This window comes from Corapipo altera, unplaced genomic scaffold, assembly GCF_003945725.1.
Source record: "Corapipo altera isolate COAL_440 unplaced genomic scaffold, ASM394572v1 46, whole genome shotgun sequence".
NCBI lineage: Eukaryota > Metazoa > Chordata > Aves > Passeriformes > Pipridae > Corapipo > Corapipo altera.
In genome coordinates this window covers 14,720,214-14,746,848 of record NW_020884883.1, presented here as the reverse complement: position 1 = coordinate 14,746,848, position 26,635 = coordinate 14,720,214, and the positions used below count along the sequence as shown (strand labels likewise).

The 26,635-nt window shown below is 37.4% G+C and overlaps 1 protein-coding gene across 1 annotated transcript in view; it reads right to left on the bottom strand.

Annotated features, from left to right (window-relative positions):
* Positions 1 to 26,635, bottom strand: part of TDRD15 (tudor domain containing 15) — a 160,146-nt gene that overhangs the window by 110,295 nt on the left and 23,216 nt on the right. Inside the window, exon 3 of the transcript XR_003527320.1 lies at positions 6,199 to 6,329. The gene's annotated coding sequence lies outside the window, so the exon portion shown is untranslated. The remainder of the gene's footprint in view (positions 1 to 6,198; positions 6,330 to 26,635) is intronic.

Genomic DNA, 26,635 nt, shown 5'->3' with positions numbered 1-26,635 from the left:
TGTTGAGAATTATGTCAATGTAATCAGCATTCTTAATTATGTCCTTGAAATGTGAGAAGTTTACAAATCACTTAGATGTTAAAAAGAGAAGAAGAAAGGAGAAAAAAGAGACAAGAGGTCATTTGAAATAAGAACGTATTCCTTAGAAAGAAATCCTAATTTACAGAAGGTCCTGATTACAGTTGCTTTAGGAAGACCTTGCTGAAAAGCAGAAATGATTTATCTGTGGCATGACCTTGACAAAGCTAGTCCTTCTGCAAGGAGAAAATTGAAAAGTAATAGCTGGCAATAACACATTAGCACTGAATCTCAGATCTGTGTATTTCAGTTCCTGTCATTGTTTTTTATTTTTCTTTTTTTCTGGGTCACAAAGAAAATGTCTTGAATTTCATTCATTTAAGATTCAAATCTCTCAGGTACAAAGTAGCACTGGAAGCTCCTGAATACAGTGAATTTTCCCACCACCACCAGAACCATTCCCTTTGACCGATGAAGATTTGGCTCTGCTTCTTGCAGGATCACATCTTCAGTAATTAGTTACTTGATCCAGCTCCTTATGAAACCAATGGGAATCTTTCTCCTGATTTCCATAGAACTGTATTGATCTCTCAATATGTTTAGTAGGAGTTTTCACTACATAAATACTGAGGGGTTTGCTATTATATTAATTTTTATCTTTTGTGGTGTCAGATTTCGCAAATTGAAGAATTATCTCAACTCTTGCTGAAGTCAATGGGATTCACAGGAGGTGCTAATCTGCAAATTCAACACCCCATCTGCACCCTGCCTTTTGCAGCAGCCATAAAATTATGCTTGGAGACTGGATTATGACAGTCTTGTGCAAGCAGATATGCTTAATGACTCTTTTAGCTAATCTGCACAATTGCCTCAGTACACAGGACATGGTTCTTAAAAATACTTGCCAGTGCACACAGGAAATACTTTAAAAGTTAAAAAACCCTCTGATTAAATACATGAAACAGGGCTTTGGGGAAACAAAAAGCCCAGCACACAATTAGCATCTTCTAAAAGTCTGAGGTAGAACAAGATCATCATATTCTGCCCCAAGGTAGCTCACATATTTCTACCATTTTACACATCTCATATTAATAGGTCAATTGAGTGAGAAATAGAGTAACAGTGGCCAAATCACAGATAAAACTCCAGGAGAATTTCTGACAGATTGCAACATAATTCCACCCTTTTTGTTTATTTGTTTGTTTGTATTTTAGTTGCCAGACACTTTCACAGATCCATTTTTAATGCAAAATTTTATTATTTGTTCCTTTAATGGTTTCATAAAATATTTAACATGGTCTGTTTAAATAAAGGAATGACATCATGCATAAAAAATGAAAAATAATGTGCCTGTAATAAGCTAGAGGTTACACTTAATGAAACAATGCCCATAAATGAAATTTCATTGTGAGTGCTGATGATGCTCATTTCAGATGAATGCACTTTGTATTTATTAGTTTTAAGCGTGTTCATCCTCAGCTTCTGTAATCAGAATTACAATATCCACTCAGATGAGAAAAGTAATTAAATCATTAAGACATACTTTCTTAGGGCTGGGTGATTCTGTGGATATGCAACAGTTGGTTGGCTCCTGCCCTAAATCCCTACTGCTATAGATTAATTGTTTTCTCATTATTTTCCAGAGGGCATCTATCCTCATAACAGTATGCATGTACAGTCTGAGAATTATGTGCTTCATGTGCCCTTCAGTAACATGTGTATCTTTCTATCTATCCATCTTTGGGCTACCAGCATAAAAGGCAGCAGATTCCTTGTATTAATAGCTAGGGAGAGTTACTTGCCACAGCACACTTGAGGTGAGACTCAAGAATGGCAGAGATGGCCATTGGACAATGTCAAGGTTTGGTAAACATTTGACTCTGACTGTATTTGTTTAACGTATGTTCAGTGCATCAGATGCAAAGTTGTACATGTAGAATTCACTTTACATGCACAATTTCAGGAGAGTCCACTTCATAGAAGGATAAATTATGAAGCCTGCATTTGTGCATTCAGTTATTCTGTCCTTAATGTGTTGCATTTTTCCAGCAAATGCCATGGAAAAGTTCAGGAGATTCATTGTCCTTTAAGGTTTACACAAGCGTTATAAATGATTTTAAGGCCTCCTCTCCAGGATAGACCATGCCTATTAAGAATATTATCATGTGGTCCCCTCACAGCATCAGCCCTGTACCACAACAGCAGAAAGCTTCAACACCCTCCACTCATCTCCATCTCCTACACCTCAGTCCTATGCTGTTTGCATTGCCAGTGTACGGATTCTGAAAGACAACACTGACAAGGTAGGAATCAGATAATGTCACCATCATAGTTGGTAACAGCAGCTGATGGAAGAATTAAAAGCTTTTTAGCATTCCTTATAAATAACACTCTTATTTTGGTGCTTCAATCAGTCCTTACAGAAGGACTTTCCAGAGGTCGCTCTCCCAGAGTTAAGCTCCTAAGTGTTATTTGCATACATCCCTGATTCACGTATGCATCTGTAAAGTCGTTGGTAATGTTGTCTGAAATCATCTAATTTTAGATGTATACAGTGAATGTATCTACATATCAGCTAGTCACATCAGGTTCTCCTTATAGTCAATAAAAAGAATTGACACACAGTCATGGTTTGTATATGCAGGAGGAAGACATGAAAGGCCAAAGCTCAATCAGAGTTGAGAAAGGACTGGGAGACACACACTCAAGCAAGACAGTAAGACCTTTACCTTAGGTCTTCACCTTAGATGAACATGCTCCTCTCCAAATCAGTAGCTTGAAACAAGCACATTGAAGACTTGAAAGTGCGTGTTCTTCAGTTTCGAATTATTGGTTATTTTGTGCAGTGTCTCCTCTTGATGAGAGATTCCCTTCTAAGCAAAAGGAATGAAACCACTCCCTATGAAACTACTTTCCCATAAAAGATTAATCAAAATTTTATTTGATTCCCGAAACAGCTCGACTTGCTATGTTTTGCCACTAAAAGCAGTAAAAATCCACGTACTTCACTGGGAAAAAAAAAAAAAAAAGAGGAAGTTAGAACACATTAGAAAATTACTTTTGTATTGTATTTTGATGTTTCAGTGGTGAGGACCTTAAAAGTTAATAGCAGCAGATTACCATTTTGTTCTCTGCTAAGAAAAAGAAAGGAGAGGGGCAAGAGCCCTTGAATAATAAGTCGATTTTTAAATGTTCCAGTTCGTCTTTGAAGTTCTTCTTTCACTGAGTCGAATGTTAGTGGTTATATTTACATTTTCTGTGAGCTTTACTTGCTTTACTAGGCAAGTAAAAATTGCTTTTCGATCATGTATGACTCTATTTTTATTTTTTCTTCAAACCAGGAAAAGCACTGATTCCTTATAAAAAAGAATCTATATGTGAAGATCTGAGTTTCAAGCTTCGAACATTTTGCTGCAGTTCTGTTCAAAGTTTTCAAAAAATGTAGTTATATATACTTTTAAACAATGGGAAAAGTGTTCTTTCAATGCAAACCTATAAGTCAGAAACCATATATCAATGCTTGCATCAGCTTCTCAAATATACTGTTTTCTCAAATACATAGAAGCATGAAAAATGTCAAGCTCCTAAAGGAGAGTTTCAGAAAGACATTCAATATTTTTAGGTCTTCAATTACTACCTCTATGACCAGTGGCTGCTATTAAAGAGCAAGAATAAGTTGCTGGTATTATATGATACACCATACTTTTAGTCATCATTTTGACATCTGATAGATACAAGGCATTGATTTGACAGTGAAACTATAAATTCAGATCATTAGAACTTCATTTCTGACATTAAAACAAGAAAATAACATTGCTATGAGGACAGAATAAGTCCTCTGATCAATATGCACCTGAAAGATGTTCTTCCAGAGATGAAAAATAATTTGAAAGCAATGTTGTTGAGATATCTCTATGCTACTTGGTCTTTATTAACTCACATTTAAATCTCTTAATATAGAGATTAACATTAAGCCTTTTGTAACCTGGAAGTAGTTTATCTCTGAGTTTTCAAAAGGTGCTAAACTAAACAATACCACCATTTTTGGGGCACAGATATAACTGACTTTTGTCAATAATTTTGAAATTTGTCAAGAATACTTTTACATTTTGTGAGGAAGTTAGTCTCTTATATTGTGTAGACAAACAGTTTTAAGATTGACCGCTATTTTAAATGCTGTGAAATTCCTCATGATTCATGACTGTGAAAATTCTTCATGATCTTTTCAAATATTTTTGAGCTGCTGTGGTGAGGCTGTTACCTTTGTAAGGTAAGAAAAGCTACAAAAAGAACAAAGGAACACACAACAACTGAAATATCTCCAAAGGGTGAGCTACACAAATGTGGTGACCAAAAGCAGTGACCTAAACAAAGACAGTAAAAGGGTTAAAAAGGTAGAGAACACACAGAAAACATGTCCTTGAAGGCTTGCACAATAATGAACTTAATACAGCAAGAAAATCAAACTGCTATTTGGAAAACAAACCTCCACCCATCCTTTGGTGTGACTGAGGAATTCTGGAAGTGGACAGCTGTGACTACCATAATAATAAATAAAACACTTTTGAAACCTGTAATTGGAAAGAATTTCTAACACTTTTCCTTTAAGTAAAACCAAAATGATGACTCCCCAGATTCCACTCTGGAAGGTTCCTGTTGATTTTCCTTTCTCCCAACTGATAAAATGCTTCCATGGCTATAGCCAGAAAGCTGAAAATTTCCGCTTAAGTTTTTTCAAATGGAATTTTCATCAATTCTTAACCACAAAAATCTGTGGATTTGCCTTCTCATCTTGATTAAGGGTTATTTTTTAAAATTCTTTTTCAAGGGAAATAGTTTCCATTTTCCCATCAGTCTTAATAATAAACATCCTGTCTCTTAAAAAAAACCTTTTCATTTCTCATTCATCTCTACAACATGAAAGTGAGCATTTTAAATTACTCTTGGATCTTTCCAGACAGAAAGAGGGGAAAACTGAAAATTCTGAGACCTTAACTGAAGGAGTAAGCACTGTGTTTGGTGTGAAAATAGCATTTTATTTAATGGTAGGGGTTTCTCCAGGGTTTTTGGGAATGATTTACTGAGGGTCCTTTGTAAGGCTATACTCATACAGCTATGTCAAGATTTCACCTACATGTAATCCGAACTACAACCAGATATACATGACAGGTAACACAATACTTTCGAATTTCTCTTTAAATTTTAAACAGAAACATTACATTTGTGGTGAAGAACACTGAAATATTTGTTCAACAAATTGGCAGTTCAATAGGTTTTGCCTTTATGCCCACTCCTGAAGTGGTCATAAAGATTACAGACGACCTTATTCATACTTACCAAATAAAACAGTTGAATGACAGCAAGCCCTAATAACTCTACGTGAACTATTTTATTTACAATTTGTACAATATTTTAGTACAGGAATAGAATAGAATGAACAAAATAGAAAGCATTTCCCAGAATTTGAGAAGCAATTTACCTGAAAATTTAGAGAAACTACTTGCAAAAGCTGTTTGAGCTGTATCTAATTGAAATGGTTGGCTGTATCAGCCTGAAAACTGAGACTTCCCTACTGCAGCTTCATGAATAGTTATCCATATCATAGATACCATAGCATTACTGCTTCCTGACTATGTGACCTAATTGTGCTAAACTACTTTCCATGTTGGCACAAATACAGCATGGGTTAAATAAATCTTTTGTGAAGGTTTACAATTCACCAGCTCCAAAGAAAGTTTTACTTCTACAAATGCTCACAGACAGTAATGGGAGAACATGTTGAACTGAAATCTATTTGGACAATTTTTCAGCAGCAGATTTCCATACTACCCAGTCATCCCTGTTAGTTTGTGGCGCACAGTGTCTGACAACTGAAAAATATGTAAATTGCTCTATACTTGTTATGAACACTCCTCCAGATTTTGTTCAAAAGCTGTAACAGACTGAGCTGCTCAGCATAATTTTTTGAAGTATTTGCAAAGCTGGTACCAGATCCTGCCCTCTTTCCATATGTATACCCCTCATTTGATTTCCATGGTAGAAATGCCCATTTAGCTACATGAAGAAAGTCATTTAAACTCAACTCCATTTCCCTCAACTCTATTTTCCTCCCATTACACACACACACTATACAGAAATTTTCAGTCTTGGTTATTATTTATGGAGAGCTTTCAGGATTACCTTTTACAGCTGATTTATAAAAGTAATCACCTGCCTCAGACCAAAATGTAGCACTTGAACTTAAAATGCTGCTTCTGATTTGAAAGATGTCATCTGCTTGAATAAAATCCTTCCTTTGAAGCACAGAAAATCTGTTTGTGATACAAAAAAAAATCCAAAATTAATTTCAAATTCAGAATATTCTTTTTACAGAAACCACTTGAATATGTACAGAGTTTGCATTGGATAAATATTGCACTTTTAATTAATTGTATAATGAGATATGCACATTGTAAAAACATATATGCATATATTATTTCATTAACTGTCACTTCAACTAATAATACTGAGGGTTAAAAGTAGATGGTGTTTTCGTGTACATGTTTATTAGAAGCCTAGATTGTAAAGAGAAACACTATGCTATATAAAATTGATTCAAGCAATGTAAAAAACTTGCTCAAAATCTGTCTCAGACATCCAGGGCCATTTCAGACCTTGCACAGAGTTCCGTTCTAATGCTGTCTGCTCTACATTAGACCCTCCACAGTTCCTGTCAGCACTGTAAAATGATAGAAGGCAGCAAGAACCCCTAGTAGAAAGGATAAAATATGCCACCTCTGAAACAGGTGGGTTTTGGTATTCACTCCCAGCTTTTAACTTGGTATCTTCTGCTAAACTTCTTGGAATGTTTTAATGGTCGCACCTTAATTTTTACTTCATTGTTGATCACTGCTTCGGGATCTGAAGAACCATCCAAACGGTAGAAAAGACCCTTTTGTCTTAAGTCAAACAGCCAGTTCAACTGAACAAATTTTACATGTGGTTTATTTTTCTTCTTTATAGATAAGTCTGCATTTATTATATAACAGAAGGTGGCATTCCAGATTGTTTGCAGGATGTAGACACCAGGGTTTCATTTTTAGCAGACTTCGTAAGTATTTTGCATAGACAGATGAAGATGCACAACACACTGTAAGCAAAAGCAACATTTCATGCTTTCATTCCATAATTAGGCTTAGCTCTTAACAAGTCACATTCTAATTCCCACCAAGCAAGTATGAAGAGGGCATCTGATCTCAAATACCTTATTCATGCAAAGAATAGGTTCAGCTAAAGTGCAACAATGAATAAAATATGGGAAACGTATTTCTGAAAGGTTATTTTACTGTGTCACCAAGTTAATTCTGGCACAAGATGACTCAAACCATCTGCAGCTTGAACAAGAAGAATTAAACATTTTGACAGGCCTGAAACCTCATACTTTGATTTTCCATTTTTTAAAATCCCAGTTTAATTCCACCTCACTCCTCCCTTTTTTCCTAATGCGCTCCTTGCCACTATCTCTCCATTAAATCCAAGAGCTGAAAACCCCCCACTGTGTGACACTCTAAGCCATAGGTTGCTCAGGCTGAAATGAAGTACATGGTAGTTGTTCACAGTCACTTGCTCAGAACTCAGGCTCCAGAACTTTTTGCAAGGCTGACTTAGAGCAACCTTAGCATATTACCCACAGTTTGTGTGGGTTTGAAATGCAAATGTTTACTTTCTACTGTAACATAAACATGATTTGTTATGCAGGGCACTGACACTTCTTATCATACCTCTAAGAAATGGTATAACTGCCACTCTTAAACACATTTCTTAACACCAGGATGCTTGAAATTTATACTTTGGATAACAACATTTTACAACGAATGCATAAACCAATATTCACTGACCCTCACTTGAAAATTTAGGCTCTAATTCAGGAAAAAAATCTGTCATATTCTTCTGTTTAGGAAAGCATTTAAATATTGTCCTCTATGAGGATGGAATTCTTAATGTGCTTATAATATTAGACAGTGTCACTGTATCCCACCCTTCTGTAGTTTTTCCCCCTGTCCCTTTTCCTTGCCATCTGCCTTTCAGTGTTAATTACATTTATCTGTCTAAAATTTTGCCACATGCTGCATTTTTTATTGAGCCAAATGATACAGTGCACATGCATTTTACTGGCGAATTTATGGCTAAAGGGCCCTCTTTTTTCCTGTCCTTTATGGAGAAGAACAGGTCTAGTTTTAATGCTTTGGCACATAAGCTTTAATAGCATCCATGCATCTGCTCCTGAGCTCCTCACTTAAGCTCCCTGTGTACCATCCAAGACGGAAGCTGTAACACAGAGAGAACATTTCTCATCACTCCATTTCCACACTCGCTTCTCAAGCTTTTTCATTACTGCTGAGTACATAGTTCTAAAACCCAAAAGGTAAGTGAGGATGCACAAAAGAAGGCTTCTCCCTCGACAAAAAGGCTCAAGCTTTCAAACAGTGAGATGAAGCTCAGATCCCAGAGATTGTCCCAGCCAAAATTCATGTCTGCTTTAGGAGCCTTAGCCTTCCTTATCGTTGGGTTTCTGGGCTCTGCATGTGTGAAACTGTTAATGCTACTGTACTTTCAACCTTTAAATGCCAACATTCTACATATGAAGGGAAAATAGGAGCAGGCTTAGTCAAACAATTATGGGGAAATAATTTTATTTTTCCATTAAAATCTAAATTATATTGTTCTAGGGTTTATTTTGGGGTTTATTATTTTTGTGATTGTTGCTTAATTTGTAGCTGACAGATCCAAAATGCTTTTCCAAATTGGATGCAATTTCTACACTAAAATAAAAACACAGTCTCCAGTTTTAAGACCATTCCTTAAATGTATGGGCCAATCCAATAATAAGTTTTAAGGAATAAAGCCATTAACATTTTGTAATGTCAACCAGTTCTTTTTTTGTAAACACATTATATATTTCTGTTTGAATTTAATCACTTTCTAAGCAGCTAAATAATTATTTCAAGCTAATGAGAATTAGTTTTAAAGTTGTTAGCATTAATGAGAAATCACCATATCCATATTAGTGTTTCATAGTACTAAATATTTGATACCTCAGTTCACATTACTGTATGGAGGATACTAGCAGCAAACAAAATTATTAGTTTCATTTTGTCAGATAAAGCACAATTTTTTATGGTTTTTAAAAGCAAGTATTTTGAAATGAAAATAAAACTATACTTCATTACAACAACAACAAAAAAAACAGTCTTCGGATTGAGAAGCACAATGCTGAATACTTGTTTTAAGCCTTTACGAGAAGGAGGGACAGAATCATAAGAATTCAGTGGCAATCTGGAGCACTTAACACCTTCCTAGGAGATTTTCAGATCCTTTTAGGCATAAGCCCTAGAGAAATTGCTTCTTTATTTCTTGCAAGATCTGCCCTATTCTCTTCCAACGAAAGGAATGCATGTTTTGCACTTCTCAAGATTGAGCTCATCATTCCTGTTCATTGGAATTTTAAATTAGTTTCTCTTTTGTTGTTTTTGTGAAGTATTCTGTGTGGTCAAACAGCTTTTCCTTTAAGCTAACAGGAGTGATTAGATAGCACTTCCCAGGCTGCCAACAATTTCACAATCCATAGCATCTTAAAATTCAGGAAAACATGAGCATGAATGCTTCTGGTCTAAACAGTGTTAAAAGGACAGCATGGGAACACAAACAGTGAGCTAAGTTCTCCTCTGTTCATAAATCACCAAAATTCTCACTGCAAAAGAAATCTGCTGATTTAAACCAGGTGAGAATGTCTGTAGAATATGTATAATTACCTTCTGATAACATGCTATCATTTCTTTAATGTTCTGTGACTTAATGATGAAGATACTCTCATCTCTTAATCTTTCTATGCATCTGGAGCAGTTTATTCCTTAATATCAAATGACTCTCAATATACAACCTAATAATATTATTTTTTTTTTATCCATACAACATGCTTGGGTGCAGTAATACTGCAGGTTTTGTAACATTCTGAGGTTCACCTTATTCACCTCTATGTTTTTCACATGTTATGAATGTGCTATGCTAACTATCTCTGGCAGTTTTAGACAAACTTCTCAGGGGAGAATTTTCCAGGCAGTGTAGCTTTTAATTCTTTTTCAGTTTAGTTGTGGTTGTGGGCTAACCTTGGCCATCAGCTAAACACCACACTGCCCCACGCTCATTCCCCCGCAGTCGGTTCTGGGAGAAAATCAGAAGGGTAAAAGTGAGAAAACTTGTGGGCTGAGATAAAGACATTTTAATAGGAAAAGTTAAAAATAAAGGCAAAAAGCAAAGAAAAACAAAGCCAAGAAGAAAAAAAGCTAAAACTCCAAACTGTTCCCCACTAGCAGACCAATGCCCAGCCAGTTCCCATGGAATTGCAGAGTTGACAAAAATCTTCCCTCTCTGTTTTTAATGTGCTGAGCATGACATCATATAGTATTTGGTCAGTTGGGGGGCAGCTTTTCCAACTGTGACCCCTCCCAGCTTCTTGTGCACCCCAAGCCTCCTCACCCTGGGAGCACAGTGATAAGTAAAAAAGGCCTTGATGCTGTTCACTAATAACTAAAACATCTCTGCTCTGTTGCCAGTACTGTTTTCATGAGAAATAGAAAACATAGCACCATACAAGCTACCATGAAGAAAATTAACTCAATCCCATCCAAAATCACTATGGTTGTACAACGCGTAGTTGGCACAGTTTTCTCTGCTTTCCCTGAAAAACTATTTCACGGTCTATTCAAACTCATAGTAAGGAAGCTTTCCTTTGCTTCATTTTTCCACTAGTAATACTATTGCCTTTGGAAAAAAAGACACATTCTTTTAAAATTCTTGATGTCTTTCCATCCATCAGTCTATCACCCTACTCCCACATAACCAAAACTTTACGTAGCTGGCACTTTTATCTGCAATCACACTTCCTATAGCCCCACAACTATTTTGTTTCTTTCAACAGAAACACTTTTTACTGTGATATTCTTTGCAAATATGAACTTGTCATTACAGGTGACCTGGTCATGTTTTCTACAGTACCCTTAGACACTCAGTTATTTCACACCTACCTGTTTCTATGAGGAGGCACTCTCTGATTTATCTGAAACTCTCTATCTTCTAGATTTCTAGCATAGGATACTGCGGCTCTTTGATATTAATGAACTAACCCATGACAATCCTCTCCATGGCCACACTCACTCTCCAACACATTTAAATTGTCAACAAGGAATGTGCCACGGCACAAGTTTACTCCTAGACCATGCCTAGGAATAGCCTGAAGAGCACAGACCAGAGGCACATCAAGAATCCTTATAACCACACCCCAGCACAGCCAAATTACAATACCTGGTCCCTTGATCTTGATTTGTTCAAGCACTTGGATAGACTAACCATGAATCCCAGAGTTCAGAATTATTTCTTCAGAGTGAAAAGGTGTCTCATCATTTCTGCTTCGAGGTGTCTCAAAAATTACAGGCTTTCACAAAAAAAAGTATATTAGGAAATGTTTATTCACACAAGATGTACCTGAACAAGGAATAATGGTTATGGGAATCAGAATGATGAGGTATTGGTTTTCTTCACGTAAAATTAGAGAACGTCACATTCAGAATCATGTCACCAGACTGGAGCCTGGAAACAACATTTTTTAGGAAATTTTTGCAATGCACATAACAGTAAACTCCCCAAATTTTGTCTAAAAGGAAACAATTTAAATCACCTGTGTTCCTCAGAGCACGGTGAACTCATGTCTACACTTGAAAAAAGTCTTTCAAAATCACTTGGTTATGATCATAAGAGTTGCTGAATTAGATGAAGGAAATGGTCTATGTGGCTCAACAAACAGATGCCATCACAGATTAGCTTTGGAAATATATAAGAAAACAAAAAAGAAGGCAATCATGACATACTTTCTCCTTTGAAATAGTGTAACCTCCTTGGGCTACGCTTTGAAATGTATCTCCTAGATCACTTTAATCACTGGTGCACTGAATGATCTCATTATCCATTTCCCTGTCCAGTCTGCATCAGAATCAAACAAAATTTTAGCAGTTTTTAATACTAAATAAAGATAATTACGGGTTGTAAAAAAAATTCTAAAACCCCAAAAAGAGTGAAAAATATGTTTCTTTAAAATCATATTTCCACAGTAAACTTGTAGCTCTTTCAAAATATTGCTTTTTCACAGAATCACAGAATATTCTGAGTTGGAAGGGACCCCCAAGGATCATCTAGTCCAACCCTCAGCTCTGTACAGGACCATCCCCAAGAGTCACATCATATGCCTGAGAGTATCATCCAAACGCTTCTTGACCTCTGGCAGGCTTGGTGCTGTGACCACTTCCCTGGGGAGCCTGTTCCAGAACCTTTTTCTAATATCCAAACTAAACCTCCCCTGACACAACTTCAGGCCATTCCCTTGGGTCCTGTCACTGGTCACCACAGAGAAGAGAGCAGTGCCTGCCCCTCCTCTTCCCCTCATGGGGAAGTTATAACTGCAATGAGGTCTCCCTTCAGTCTCCTCCAGGCTGAACAGACCAAGAGACCTCAGCCACTCCTCATATGGCTTCCCCTCAAGAGGGGCATCTTCATTGCCCTCCTTTGGACACTCCCTAGTGGCTTAATATCTTTCTTATATTGTGATGCCCAAAACTGCCACAGTATTCAAGGTGAGGCCACCCCAGAGCAGAGAAGAGTGGGACAATCCCCTCCCTTGACCGGCTGGCGATGTTTTGCCTGATGCTCCCAGGACACAGTTGGCCCTCCTGACTGCCAGGGCACTGCTGACCCATATTCAACTTGCCATTGACCAGGACCCCCAGGTCCCTTTCTATGGCACTGCTTTCCAGCATATCATTCCCCATTCTGTATGTACATCCAGGGTTGTCCCATCTCAGGTGCAGAATCCAGCACTTGCCCTTGCTGAACTATGGTTGGTGATTGCCCAGTCCTCTAATTTGTTGAGGTGTCTCTGCAGGGCCTCCTTGCCTTCAAGGGAGTCAACAGCTCCTCTGAGTTTTGCATCATCTGCAAATTTGCTTAGTATCCCTTCTAGTCCTGTGTCCAAGTCATTTATGAAGATGTTGAAGAGCACAGAGCCCTGTGGAACCCCACTAGTGACAGGTCACCAGTCTGATGTTACCCCATTCACTGTTACCCTCTGTGCTCTACCTATGAGACAGTTGCTCACCCACCATATGATGTGTTTATCCAGCTGTGTGCTGGACATTTTGTCCAGAAGGATCTTGTGAGAGGCAGTATTGAAAGCTTTACTGAAATCCAAAAAGATCACATCAACTGGGCTTCCCTTGATCAATGAGGTGGGTTACCTTGTCATAGAAGGAAATCAGGTTTGATAAGCAGGATTTTCCTCTCATGAAGCCGTGGTGGCCAGAGTTATTTCTCAGGTGTTTTTTGAATGAAACTGCTTTATTTTATTTTTGAACAATAATATTTCATTCTGTCCTTATTATAATTTCTGGGTCTTTTATTTCTCATTCAATAATTTTGAAATAAAACACATCTATTAACAAAGTTAGTTTTGATGGATATTTTGGGGAAAAAAAAGTTATTTATTCCTATTTCTTAAAAGAAGTGGAAAATTTTCAATTCCTATCTCTTATTGCCTTCCCTCATCATTAGGTTTCTTTACAATTATTTGAGATGTGCCTTGCTGGGTAAATTTTTAGAGACTATGTAGAGTGTTGGCACTTTGTGATTTTTTTTTAAGGAACAGACTGTTATTTAGGGAAAATAAATATCTGAGAGAGCAGGAAGCCTTCACAGAAAAAGAAATATTAAAGGGGACTAAAATTTCAGTACAGTTCTAAGAAAAAGTTCTAAGAAAAGTTTTGCCTGAATAAAGATTTCATGTTTCAGGCAATTTTTACCAGGAACACAGAACTGGAACGGATCACCTGTGTTACTGAATGTAGCTTCTGAAACAGTGTTTCTACTAATGTCCTACAGCACTACTGTTATTTAGCATTTAATACATATATAACTGTGACTCAAACTCAGCCTCTGGTGTCTACCTGCTCTCATATTAACTCATCTTGCATAGGCACAGATGAAACATATGAACCAAGAAAGTCAACCACATCCTACAATGAGAGAGAGTGGGTCAAAATTAGTACCTGCCAGCCTAAGCTGTTCTAGTCTCTTAAATGTATAATGGCTCCAGAAAAATTGGAGGTAGCTTTTTCTTCTTTTGCACACACGTCAGGGGAAGGTAACTCTTCTCGCTCAATCGCCAGTAGCCATTTATGGATCACCAGGGAAAAATCTACCCTCCCTCCCCCAAGCAACCCAACCCCAGAAAGATGTCATTAATATACAGTGTGATAAGTGATTTACTCTTGTTTCAGAGACACTAAATATCCAAGAACTTGCTGATCTACAACAACTTGATCACAAACTTAATTTCCAGTCTTTTTAAACTCTCCTATTTTAATGTGCAATCCTTTTCAGTAGATTACCAAACACCATCTTAAAACAATTTTCATTCCTTCTCCAGCTGTCTGTTTGTGGAACACCATTCCAGTGTTCCAGTAATTCACTCTTTTTCTTTTTTACCCTAAACTTGTTGAAGACCAATTTTATTTTTCTTTGACTTCAGAACTTTTTTCCTGTTTAATATTTGTTCTCCAAAATTATTTGCAGAAAGTTATCCCTTTTGACACTCAGTTGGTTAGGTCAAAAAGGCAAAGTCTTTTAATCTGTCAACTAAGGTTTAACCAATGCTTTTTACAATGGAAAACACCGGAAGCCAAGTAAATTCCTTGGCAGTTCAGAGCTTCATCTTTCAGCTAAGGAATGATCTTTTTTGTCTTCCAATTTAGAAATCCTCTATTTATAGAAAAAAAAAAAGGAACCAAAAATTATATTGATTTCTGAGTGCCCAGTATTGTAATTTGAAACTCTCAAGTTTATCTCATACTTTTCATTTCAGCTGCCTGAGTCATCTGATCCATGCTGACTTCTTTCAGTGGATAATTCCTTCCCCACTCCCCAGTATCACATCCCAGCTTTATGACCAGGTCTGAATTTCAGAATCCCATGTTTAGTTCTCTATATTTGGGTCATTAACGAATACATTAAACACGATCTGTCACAGATTGATCCCTTGAGGATAATAACAGTAGCCTTTCTTTGTCCCAGTGTACCCTCCTGCACAGTCTCCCCTTTCAACAGCTTTTTGTTCTACCCCACAGACTCTATTAATTGCCATCATCTCCACCTGCAGTACGAAATTCCTATGCAGCATGGTGGAAAGTGCTTTTCTGAAATCCAAAGGGATAATACCGCTGTATCACCTAACACAAGAAAAAATAAAATAAATAAAATAAAGATAATTTTTGGTCAGATTACTCTGACCAAAAAAAAAAGCAAAGATCCTCAGACCAGCCTCTTCCATTTGTCTGTACTCCACTAGAACTTTAAAAATTTCTTCAAGCCCCTTATTGCCTACTCTGTCCTCCCAAAATCCCTCTTTGAACTGAAGTGTCATCACAAACAATGAGGGTTAAATAAATATCTCTGATGCTCACCCATGTGGTGGTAAACTTCAGTTTTGCTCACTCTGAAAGAAGCCCCAAGTTGGCCCTCATGAGAAGCAAAAGAGCAGAAGGTTGTTGGGGAGGAGGCGTGAGTAATTTCTAAAAAATTGTTACTGGTTTTGACACTCTCTAATCATACAATTCTAAAGTCTGTTAAAAATTCTTGCTGCTGGACTTGGCATTTACTGCACTAGATTCCTTCAGCAGTCTAGAAGAGAGATTATCTGGATTTTGTCACATTTAGCAATCTAACCTTTGCTTCTTAGAACTATGTTCTGCTTCTTCTGCTTCTCTTAGAGCTACTGCATGTAGTGAAGTTACAATGACTGATTTATAGTTGTGACAGAGATAATTTACAATGTACAAAACAAAGGGTTAACATGCATTCAAACAGAAACGCCCCAGTGGAGCCAGTCTGAGATAATGAAATAATAGCTCAGCAGGAAGATCCTGAGAAACAAGTGTAACACTTTTAATAAACAAGGATTGCTGATGTTTGGGATAGAGGTTTTCTGGAGGCTTAAGTATTCAAAACAGTTAGGGAACACCTAAGCAACCACAATAAATAGTGAAAATAATTGCTGTTTATGTGAATAGTTTACCAAACCAGGATTCAACTTCCTAATTTAGCAGTGGAATGACACAGAGAGTGCAGAGAGTATACAATGTCCATAGGTTCATAAAGTCATAGATATGTTTTAAATAATTTTAAAAAATATTATTCTGTTGATTGGGTAGGAAATGTGGTTATAAAAGCAGAGTCTATCATCTGAAATGAGATGTCTGTTGTATCATTTTTCTTTAAGGGACTGTAGAGTAGGAAATTGTATCTGGCAGTTTCATCCAAGGCACTTTATAAAAGCTTGGACAGTATCTTGGATAGTGCTTTTTTCTTTCAAGTTGAATAATACGTGATTGTTCTATCCTGCAGGAGGAAGGAGTCATTCAGGCGAATACCTGGTTCAGAGCAGCATTTCTTACATTTGCCCATGTGCTCTCCGTGAGAAATGCATCACTCTAACAACACTTTTTATGACATCACAGCGTCAGCAGAACCAGCTGTCGAGGCTAATGGAAGTACACAATATTCCTGATGGTTTCTGGAATAATCCAAAGAAGAAGATGATGACAATTACCTTTGAGACACCTGCCTCTAAAATAGCACATGCTCATTTTAAACAGGCTGTAATCTCACCTTGAGTGACTGCCAGGCTTCATTTGGATCCTTCATGTTTAATATATTATTTAGATTGCATGGTTTTAGGCCTGAAAGGAAGCAATTTAGATTGAAATTAGCAATAGGGTGTGGAATTATACTGACAGGCAGTGGAAGTTTAGATAGTTATTTCAAAAATTTCACTCTTTGCTCTACATGTGCCTCTATGGTACTAAAAATCTTTACAGGATGTTAAGACACCATAGATAAATGCTCAGAAATAACAATTCTTAAGTTAAGGTGCCAGGCTGTGGTTTTGCTCCTTTCTTTGCTTCCTAGTGCATGACCAGCACCAGAATATCACACACACCCCTCTGGCTGTTGCCCATGATCAAACAGGGAGAAATGCAGAGAAGGCTGGTAGGCTGATCAAGGAAAGAAAAACATTCTTTATGAGAAGTGAAGGAAGGCTGGTGGGCTTCTTTGCTCTAGTCAAATCAAACTTGAGTGGAAGCTGATTAGAAATATATCTCAGATGATACAACAAAAAGGAGGAACTATTTAAGTCTGAAGAATAATTTTGGTACAAGAACAAATAGTATAAATCTGCCACAAATAATTTGAGACTAAAAACTAAAAGAAATATCCTGTAAGAACAGCCTGTTGATGACAGAAATAACAGGGGAAAAAAACTTGCTAAATTTTAACTTTCTAATTGCAGTAGTCTTAATTCTGTGAAACACTGCCCAGCTTCTCATTTTAGATCACATGAAATGCAGCCCTATGTCATTTAAGTCTTGATAAGGGAAGAGTTGTGATGATTATCTCCTTTTCATCTTTTTCCTGCAGACAAATGGGTCAGGAAACTTTCAGCCAAACTGGCAAAAGTTTCTGAAAGTAGAAGGTAATCAAGAGCTCTTTGACATCCAGAAATAAATCTGCTAATGGTGTACACTATGTGCCATGATATATGGAATTGCCATTCATCTTAAACAGCAGGCAGTTATTCAGGGAAACTACAATTTGCAGACACTGACAAGCCCTCATGCATGAGTTCCAGCTTCATTTCTTTTACTTGCTGGGGACCACATACCAAAAACAGATCCCAATAAATCAGTTATGTTAGTCTAATCTTGAGGTCACACAGGCATGGACATGCGTGGTTAGATTTGTATAGAAAACAGGCAGGCAGACGTGCTAGTCAACCCTGGGTTTAGTTGCTTGTCTTACTCCAGCAACATTGTTTTATCAAAATGCAGCCAAATGGCATTTATCATTTAACCATCCAGCCATGCTTCTTAGAATGGTGCTTACAGTCTTACCTATGCACCCATCTTAGTTATAGCTTGCATCTGCCACTTTATATTGCATAGTTAAGTTCTGCAGAGACTGGAGAAAAAATTTCACTTACCAACTTCTTGCAATTTATTTTTTTCTACTTTTTTTTTTTTAACATACAGCAGTTTCTACTGCTGTTTTATTTTAGACAACATATCTTTTCAATCCAGTCAGCCTTCAGTGGCAGTGTATATTTTTAGGAAGCTGTACAGCCATCTGGAAAGGTTTTATTTTTTTGTTATGTTTATCCTTTGCACTTTTCAGATTTCTGTCAACGTCCATGGTAACAGCTGCTGCTATAATAGTCTCCATTCTTGTGTGGTTTGAGAGCTGCACAATCCAATGAGGTTTGCAGTCTACACTTCAATCAACCACCAATTTGTAAGACCAATAGTTGGGGAGGTTTGCCTTTGGAGACCATTATATAGCTGCCACAGGTCTCATCTCTGTGTCCTTTTTGCTCATGGTTTGTTTAAAAGGTAGCTGATCAGAAAACTATGCATTAGTTTTTCATACTCGTGTGTACATATATATATATATTTTAAAAATCCTGAAAATGTTGACTTTTGAATTACAGGTTTTGTGTTTGGCTTGTGGTTTGTTTTGGGTTTGGTTTTGTTGTTTCTTTGGGTTTTTTTGGTGGAGAGTTGTTTGTTTGTTTTTATTATTCTCTATACTGCTATCATCCACCCTGCAAATTAAATTTTTTTCCTTGTTTGGGAGAGAAGAAACTCTGAAGTGTTGTGGTTTATGTATGGCTCTATTTTATTTTTCATTAACAGTAATAACTTGCATACTCAACTCATAGAATTTAAAAACGTGGCATCTCCTGCAGGACATGGTAACTGTTTCAACAGTAAATGGAGTAAATAAGGTAAATTTTAAAAAAAGTAACTAAACCTGAGAGAGATGTTTGTGAAGGTGAACTATATTAATATGACCTGAAATCTGAGCTGGCTTTACTGTTAAAAAAAACTACCTAATGACTGCAAAATATTTTGAAACAAGCTCCGTAAACATTTATAGTAATCACTGGAAAGAAAAATATTCCAATTATTTGCTGTCCTGAATTCAGGAGCCTTATGGTAGGTAATCTACATCCAAGGACTTGCCAAACTTTTAGGGGCTTACATCCCAGAGATCATCAGTAGCTCTGAGAATGGTGTCTGTCAAGCACGGAGCTACCTGAATAACCAACAGCAAGGTGGGATGGGTGCCAGAAAATATGTCTCCTGGGGGCTTAGGGGTTTACATCTAAATTTATCTCATGCATTTTAGAGGTATGCAAGGCAGGCGCCTGTTCTAACCTGGAAGCTGATGCTTCTTTGTAGTCAGTGAAGAACACGCAGAGAGAGATTCATCCCACAGTAAAACCTGAACAAACATTTAAGGGAATTTCGCTGGCAAAAATCTGTATATCTAGAAGCTTAGAATCACAGAACTGTTGAGGTTGGAAAAGCCCTCTAAGATCATTGAGTCCAACCATTAACCCAACACCACCATGTTCACCACCAAATTATGTCCCCAGGCACCACATTCACAGGCCTTCTGAACAATTCCAGGGACAGTGATTTCCACACTTCCCTGGGCAGCCTGTTGCAAGGCCTGGGGTATTAAAGAGTTTAATGACTGTGTGCTTGGAATTCACATTTAATTTCAATCTCTCAAAATTCAGATTTTGCACAAAGGTCTGGGAACTGGGACGTTAGTCTCAGAGCACTGTACAGCAAGGATACAAATATGTCTCTTTCTTTCATACAGCAAGTTCAGTAGGAAAATATATTTCCGTGAGTTATTTAGATTTTGCACCAATGGGCCATGTAAGTATCTAAAAGAGTTCTTGACATCAAAGAAAAACTGAGAGTCTCTACTTGGAACCTGCCTTCTAGCTAACCAGTTCTTCAGTTCACCAGTGAGGACTTTACCCTTCCCTTACACAAGCTAAACAGGAAAGCCAAATTGCAGATAAAAAATTTTCATTACCTTATTTTACCTTTATATCACGTGATCATGGCAGTGCCTCCAAAAAATTGTATGGATCTACTAAGCCAAATTCTCTTTAAAATACGTAACTTTCTGCAAAGCTTGACCAGCCTTAAGGAAAAACAGAGGGAGAAAAAAAGCCCCTTGAATTTATACCCAATGCAGTGTGTTGAACTGTAGGCCCAGCAATGTCAGCATATCAAGGAAAACAGCTCTAGGGAACTCTTAGCACCATCGAGCAGAGAAAAATTTTGTATACGATGTAAATATCGGACTGTTTGTCTTTCTATATTGTTCTTGCTAAGCTCTTTACTGTTTAAGCTGCATGGTACAGTTCTCGTCAGTCTCTGTTGTACCTGGAAGTTCCTGTAAACAAACAGCATTATGATAAATCTCTTGAGTTTCCCCAAGGCATTTTTGCTGCTGCTGGAAACCTGAGGTCACTGTGCAGTCAGTCCTGCAAATATCCCCCTTGACTATCAACTACGAGGGCACAACTCTGGATGCTGTGACGCTGGAATGCTTTAATAAAAAACTCATAGAGCTTTGGGAATCAGCATCTTTAGGAAGTCTGAAAAATCTTTTCATTTCTTCTACAGATCAGGAAAAAAATCATGTTTGTCAAACTGTCAATGTGCAGCAGAAAGTATCCCTGGGCATAAGCTGTTAGTGCACAGACAGACCTTCATTGTGATCTTCATTGCGATCTTCATTGTGATCCACCAAAAATTCACACAAAGGTTCTTGCCTCCTTCAAGGTTCAAGCTACAAGGAAACTAATTTGTATTAAATAGTTAAATGAATAAAATAGGATATTGGGGTTTTTTCACTATAGAGGCTGGAGGTCAGACTCAAACAACCTAAGGCAAGCTAACACCTAAAAATGACATGCTAAGATTTAGTGCGATGATTCAAAAAATCTGAGTTAGTCATCTTGGGTTGTTAATGATAGGAAGCACTTGTAGCCTGCACTCTGAGTGTGGAGCCTTATAGAGCAGGACAGCGACCAATTAATTGTTGCCTAACTCAGGGCTGTTCAATAGAGATTGGATACAACTCTTAACTTTAGGCATCTAAGACAGTTTTCTGTCTCTAAGCTACCTCTGTAGTCCATACAGAAAAGCAAGATGGTTAAAGCAGCTTCCAGGACACCTATTCCATGAGAGAAAGTATTTCCCTAGATGTGTCTATTAGTCTCCACTGACTTAGGCTTACACAGGTAACCTTTGAATGTGCACATTTCAGGGAGATAAAAGACATCGTAGCTGGCGTAGCTCATTTCCCACCAAGTTACATAAGTGAAAGCATGAATATGTTCTTCTTACAAATCTTAATCACGAAACATGAAACCACCATTACCCCAGTTTTCATTTCTGAGACAGGCAATAGAGAAAACCTCATTCTGTGTGGACTACTTGGCCACGTGCACAAAGAAAATATTGTTTTATCTGCACAAAAAAAAAAACCTGAAAAGCTTCCAAGGACTTTAAAAACAGTCTTGCTTCTAGTTACATTAGATCCTATAGGAACACGAAGAAGAGGAGATGTTTCTTGTGCCATTATGAGACATCAGCAAGATCAGGGCAAAACTGTTCCCATTTATCAGGATGACTTAAAAACAGCCAGAAGATTAATTTGATAACCCAGGAAGACTCATTCAGTCCATGTTTGCAGGCTAGCCTGGCACAGAATGAAATATGGAATCTTCTCTGAAACTCTAAAATCTCCCAGAGTAAATCTGTGAGGATTTGCAACACTCCATTGCCCATCCATCTCTGTGTCCTTGCCCCCATCAGTAAGGCCTCCTCAGGCAACTACCTGGGAAACAATGCCCAGACCTATATAAACTGGTTATATAGCCAATATTTTTTATTACGTCTGCTAACAAAAATTTACACAGACCCGAGCTCTTCTCCACGACTGCTCACCACAGACCATGTGGGATGCACTTACACTGAATGCTATCACAAGCTATATGAAATATAGCCTCTGAGCTCTATCCCAAAATGTCCACAGTGTCCTTATGTGCAGTATACATTCATGGTCACTTAGGAAGCCCAAATAGGCAGCTAAAGATCTCCTGGGTGCTTGGAAGAACACCTGGTCATCTTTGTGGCAAAAGGTGGAACAACCAACAGCTGTGTAATGTGTTGTAGCTCCCCATGACACAGACGTGCACAATGTAAGCATCTACTATTGTCCCCTGCTCTGCAACTCCATTATCTAAAGGCACTTCTATCAACAACTAACATAGATGGGCTATTCTTACCATCCAGAAGCTACCTGGTCAGCCAAGGATCACACAGTCAAGCACCTCCCCCCAGGTGCCTTACAACCATTGAGGAACTTATATACAATACACTCTCTCTACACATAAATGCTGTTGTTTGTGTCTTGTGCCTGATAAAAGGTATATCTTCATTTTTATGATTCAAGAAGAAAAAAAAATGCACACAAATGAAGAATATACATGTATCTTTTTAAATATAGACCAGAATATCCTTTATGTGTGAGTCAGGTTTTTGTCCTTTGACATAGGAAATAAGAGATTTCTCAGAAAATGGTGTCATGCAGATTTCTAATATTTGTTATCCTGAGTGAGATGATGAAGCTACTTTTGTTCTCCACACAAAAGTGGGTGCAGTGAAAATTGTGTGTGAGTTGCCAGTACATTTATGTTTTGAAGGGTTATTGATGTGAATAGCAGGTGAAGTGTAAAGAAAAGTCTCCAGCTGTTTCTTGTTTTGAATTCTTCCTTGATGAAAGCACTGAGAGCAAATACTGGAATGGGAAAAGTTAAATTCATAAGTGTCCCAGTTACACTCAAAGAGAAAAGAATTAAAACCCTTTTCTGTTGGTGTGCTATGTGGTTCTGCAACACTGATTTTATTCACACACAGTGCACAGCTGTTTATTGAGTCTGACCCTTGAGGGGAAGCCAAAGAAACACTGGAAATGAAACCACTCAGAAAAAGACAGTTTTCCTTTCCTGTTTACTTGATAGATGTTTCATATTAAAAAAAAAAAAATCAGAAAAAGAAGGAAACATTTTTTATATAGCAGTGACTTGCAAGTCGTTGTTTTGAATATTAGCATAATTATTTCAATACTTCTTATGTTTTTCCCATCTTATTCCCCAGAACAGTTGCTTTCACTAAAAATGAAAATAGTGGAGAAGGTACCGTTTTTATTGTTCAGGAGACTATAAAATAAAACTAAGCAATGCTGTCCTTTATTAGAATGATTTAGTAACCAGACCATCTCACTTTTTTATACTGCCTTAAACGCTCCTATAACCACCCTTAAATATGTCATTCCCATTCTGTTTGATTGTTTTGTCAGAATAAGAAATATAAAATACATAATGGATTCAAATAAAGAGAGAGTGAAATGCAGTGAGCACATTCAAATCCCTGCAGATCCAATTTTGTGGGTAGAGAGGACGACTGTGAAGTTGCTAGCTGAGTACTTTTTGCTAGACTCCTGCAGAACCTCCCTTACTCAATACAATTCTTCTTGAATCCAGCAGTACCATTATTGAAATATAAGAATGTATGTAAAAATGTGAACCATCATTTTGGAACTGAAACTTTTCTTTAAATTAATAATACTGAAGACAATAAATGTACAAAAAATGATGCCTTCAACCTCCCTTTCTCCTTAGGTGCCTCTAACCTGCCAGTGGCAAGACCTGCACAGCAGAAAGTGATTTCCACAGCCATCAATTCTGTATTCAGTGCTGGGCAATTCATCACAATCAGAGAAAGCTAAATTCTATCAACTCGAAACGGCAGATGTCTATGCTTTAAGACTTTTAGGGGGATTCAGATTTAAGAATTCCTTTTCCTTTAGTTTATTTTATATTGCTATATACTCAGTTCTAGTATATATGTCAAAAATTGAAATTCTAAGCCTTTGAGTAAAGAGACGTGACTGGTTTAGTGACTGCAGAAAAGAGAAATGTTCTTCTCCTGAAGGACGGCGTGATAAAATCATAAACTACTGTGAGGATGCTACCAGCAAAACTAGTGTTTGAACCTCAGGAAGGTTTAAAAAGCCAGGTCAAGGGGACTTGACAGAACACAAAATCCAAGATACAACCACAGACAGAGCTGTCAAGTGCTCTGAAGACGGTTCAAGCTCAGTGTTGCTTACAGAAAGAGCCAGTGGAAGATCTGAATGATGGAATGACTGATATATCAGAAAAAGCAGATTTCTAGATATTTTGATGAGGAATGCTAAGTAAATGCAAAATATTATTACTTTCCCACAGGGTAGTTGGTTGGCCATCACAGGAGTGGAATGAGAAATGCAGGTTTTAATTAAAAAAAAACAAAATTGTACATCCAGTTCAGAGTTAGTGAGGAATATTTCCCAATGTATTAACTTTCAGATTACTGCATCAGGACAAATGGGTATAGGTTTTCCCTTGTCCTTTTTAAGCCATCTAAGATGGAGGTCAAATGTTTGGATAAAAGTAAGCCCATGCAAATTTTCCTTTTGTTGTATGTAGGCTATTTCCTATTATATTACTTCTTAGTTTTATGCTAAAGTTATAATGCTCTTAATCTTTTCCTCTGTGATATCTGCACAAACAAGGACAATGGTGCAAACCTTCAGCCTGCTGAATAGTTCAGCAGCTTAGGCCGGCACATGCATTGATCAAATGCAAAACAGTCTGTTATTCTGATTTATTTCAACAAATCTCAAAAGCTGTATTAAAAGAAAAAAATCTCAATAAGGGGTTTAATATTTTGCTGCAATTAATGCTCTTCTTCGTCTTAAGCATACTGGTCAATCATTAAATAAGGTCTATGAACCTCATTGCACTTTAAAGAATCTGTTGAAACTCTTTTGCTCAGAAATACACAGAAGAAAATAAGTATAAATTTTAAAAGAAGGGAAAATATTAAGGTATACATTTAAACCTGCAGATTATGTAACAGTCCCCCTTTATAAAACTAATCTCAGTAACATAGAAGCAAAACATCACCTTGAAGAACTGTGGGTTGCACCATCATAGAAGGTCTAATGTGGATATGAGAATGAACCCTGAAGATGAGAGCACAAGCTTTGCCCCACTTAGTATTTCACACTAACAGTGACTCCAAATAATACGAGGGACATCAGACAGTTTTCAGATCTTATTTTAAGTGCTAGATTTTCCTCCTTCTAACCACATTGAACTATGTTTGGCTGCACAAACAGTCCACTCTAGGAGAATCTGCTCTCAAAGGGCCACACATCCCTCATATACAAATAGCACTAAAGCAAGCTAATTATGGGGATCTTTTTTTTAGTCTTTGGGTATTTTTCTAATGATACACAATGAACTTCTTAGAAAGCCAAACTGCCAAGCACCAAACACCACCAATGGCCGGAAGGTAAAAAAGGCAAATCCTTAATAAAACTAAAGATGAACATTTCTAATGACAAATGGTCAATTAGCCATGATGAATGGCTAATCAAGTGATTACTTCAAATTAAGAAGAAATACCTTTCCAAAATTTGTTCTGTATCTCAAGAAAAAAATCAGAAGATTGATGTGGATAATAGAAAGAAAACCAGTCCTTAGTCCTGCACTGAAAACTGAAAGTCCATCCAGTTTTAGCTGGCCTAAGGCACTCTGGATCTCCTCCACAGCACACAAGGGATTAGTGTGACCCAGAATCACAGTTAGATGCAGTAGTAACCCCAGTAGAACTCACTGGGTACCTTCACAGCTTTATAACTGCAGGTTTCACACCAAATCTAGAGCAAATCAAAATCTGTAGAAAATTCCTCAACTGCCCAGTTCCCATGAACTACTCGATCCTAGAAGTCCTTTGGAATCTCTAAAACTGTTTTTCTAGTATTTACTTATTTAACTATCATTTTCCTTCTTTTGAAACACTGTCAGTCACCAGTTTTCCACCAGAGCATCTCCTTCCATTCCACAACTCCCTTTCACTGCTACAAATAAATATTGTGGTTGTCCTCAGGCCCAAAGCGGGTTCACCAGCCCTGGCTTAAGCTTTAATTCCATTTGTTCTTTCTTTCAAATGAGTATTTTTCAAATGTATTTGCTGATGGGATACACCGAAAGGAGCAATAAGGGTGGTATCCTTTTTTTTGCTCTTCAGGATGAAAACCAGGAAATAAATTAAGCACACCAAAGTGCAGAGTAGCAGAATACTGCAGAAATCCCAGTGAGACCCCTCTGCTCTTCATTCCCATCACAGCCTCATTCCTCACCTGCCTTCAGGTCCTATCCAAGATCACCTCATCCTCATTTTTTGGGGAAATAAGTTTCTGGATAAACTAAATCGTCCAATTCATGGCATCAGCCTTTCATTTCCTTTACCCACCCAGATTTACTCACAAATCACCCCTTTCCAAATAACCAGTCTGTAGCTGAAAAATGGTATTATTGCTGATTACAGAGGAAAGAATGGTTTTATGTTCCTGCCCTATTACTGAAATTCTGCAGCCAGATTAGTTACAGGGTAATGAGTCCTCACCTCTTTCTGCAGCCTCTTCATGATATAAAAATGTAAAGAAACATGGTGGAGCCCCAATTTCATACTACTCTCCTCCATATTAATAAATA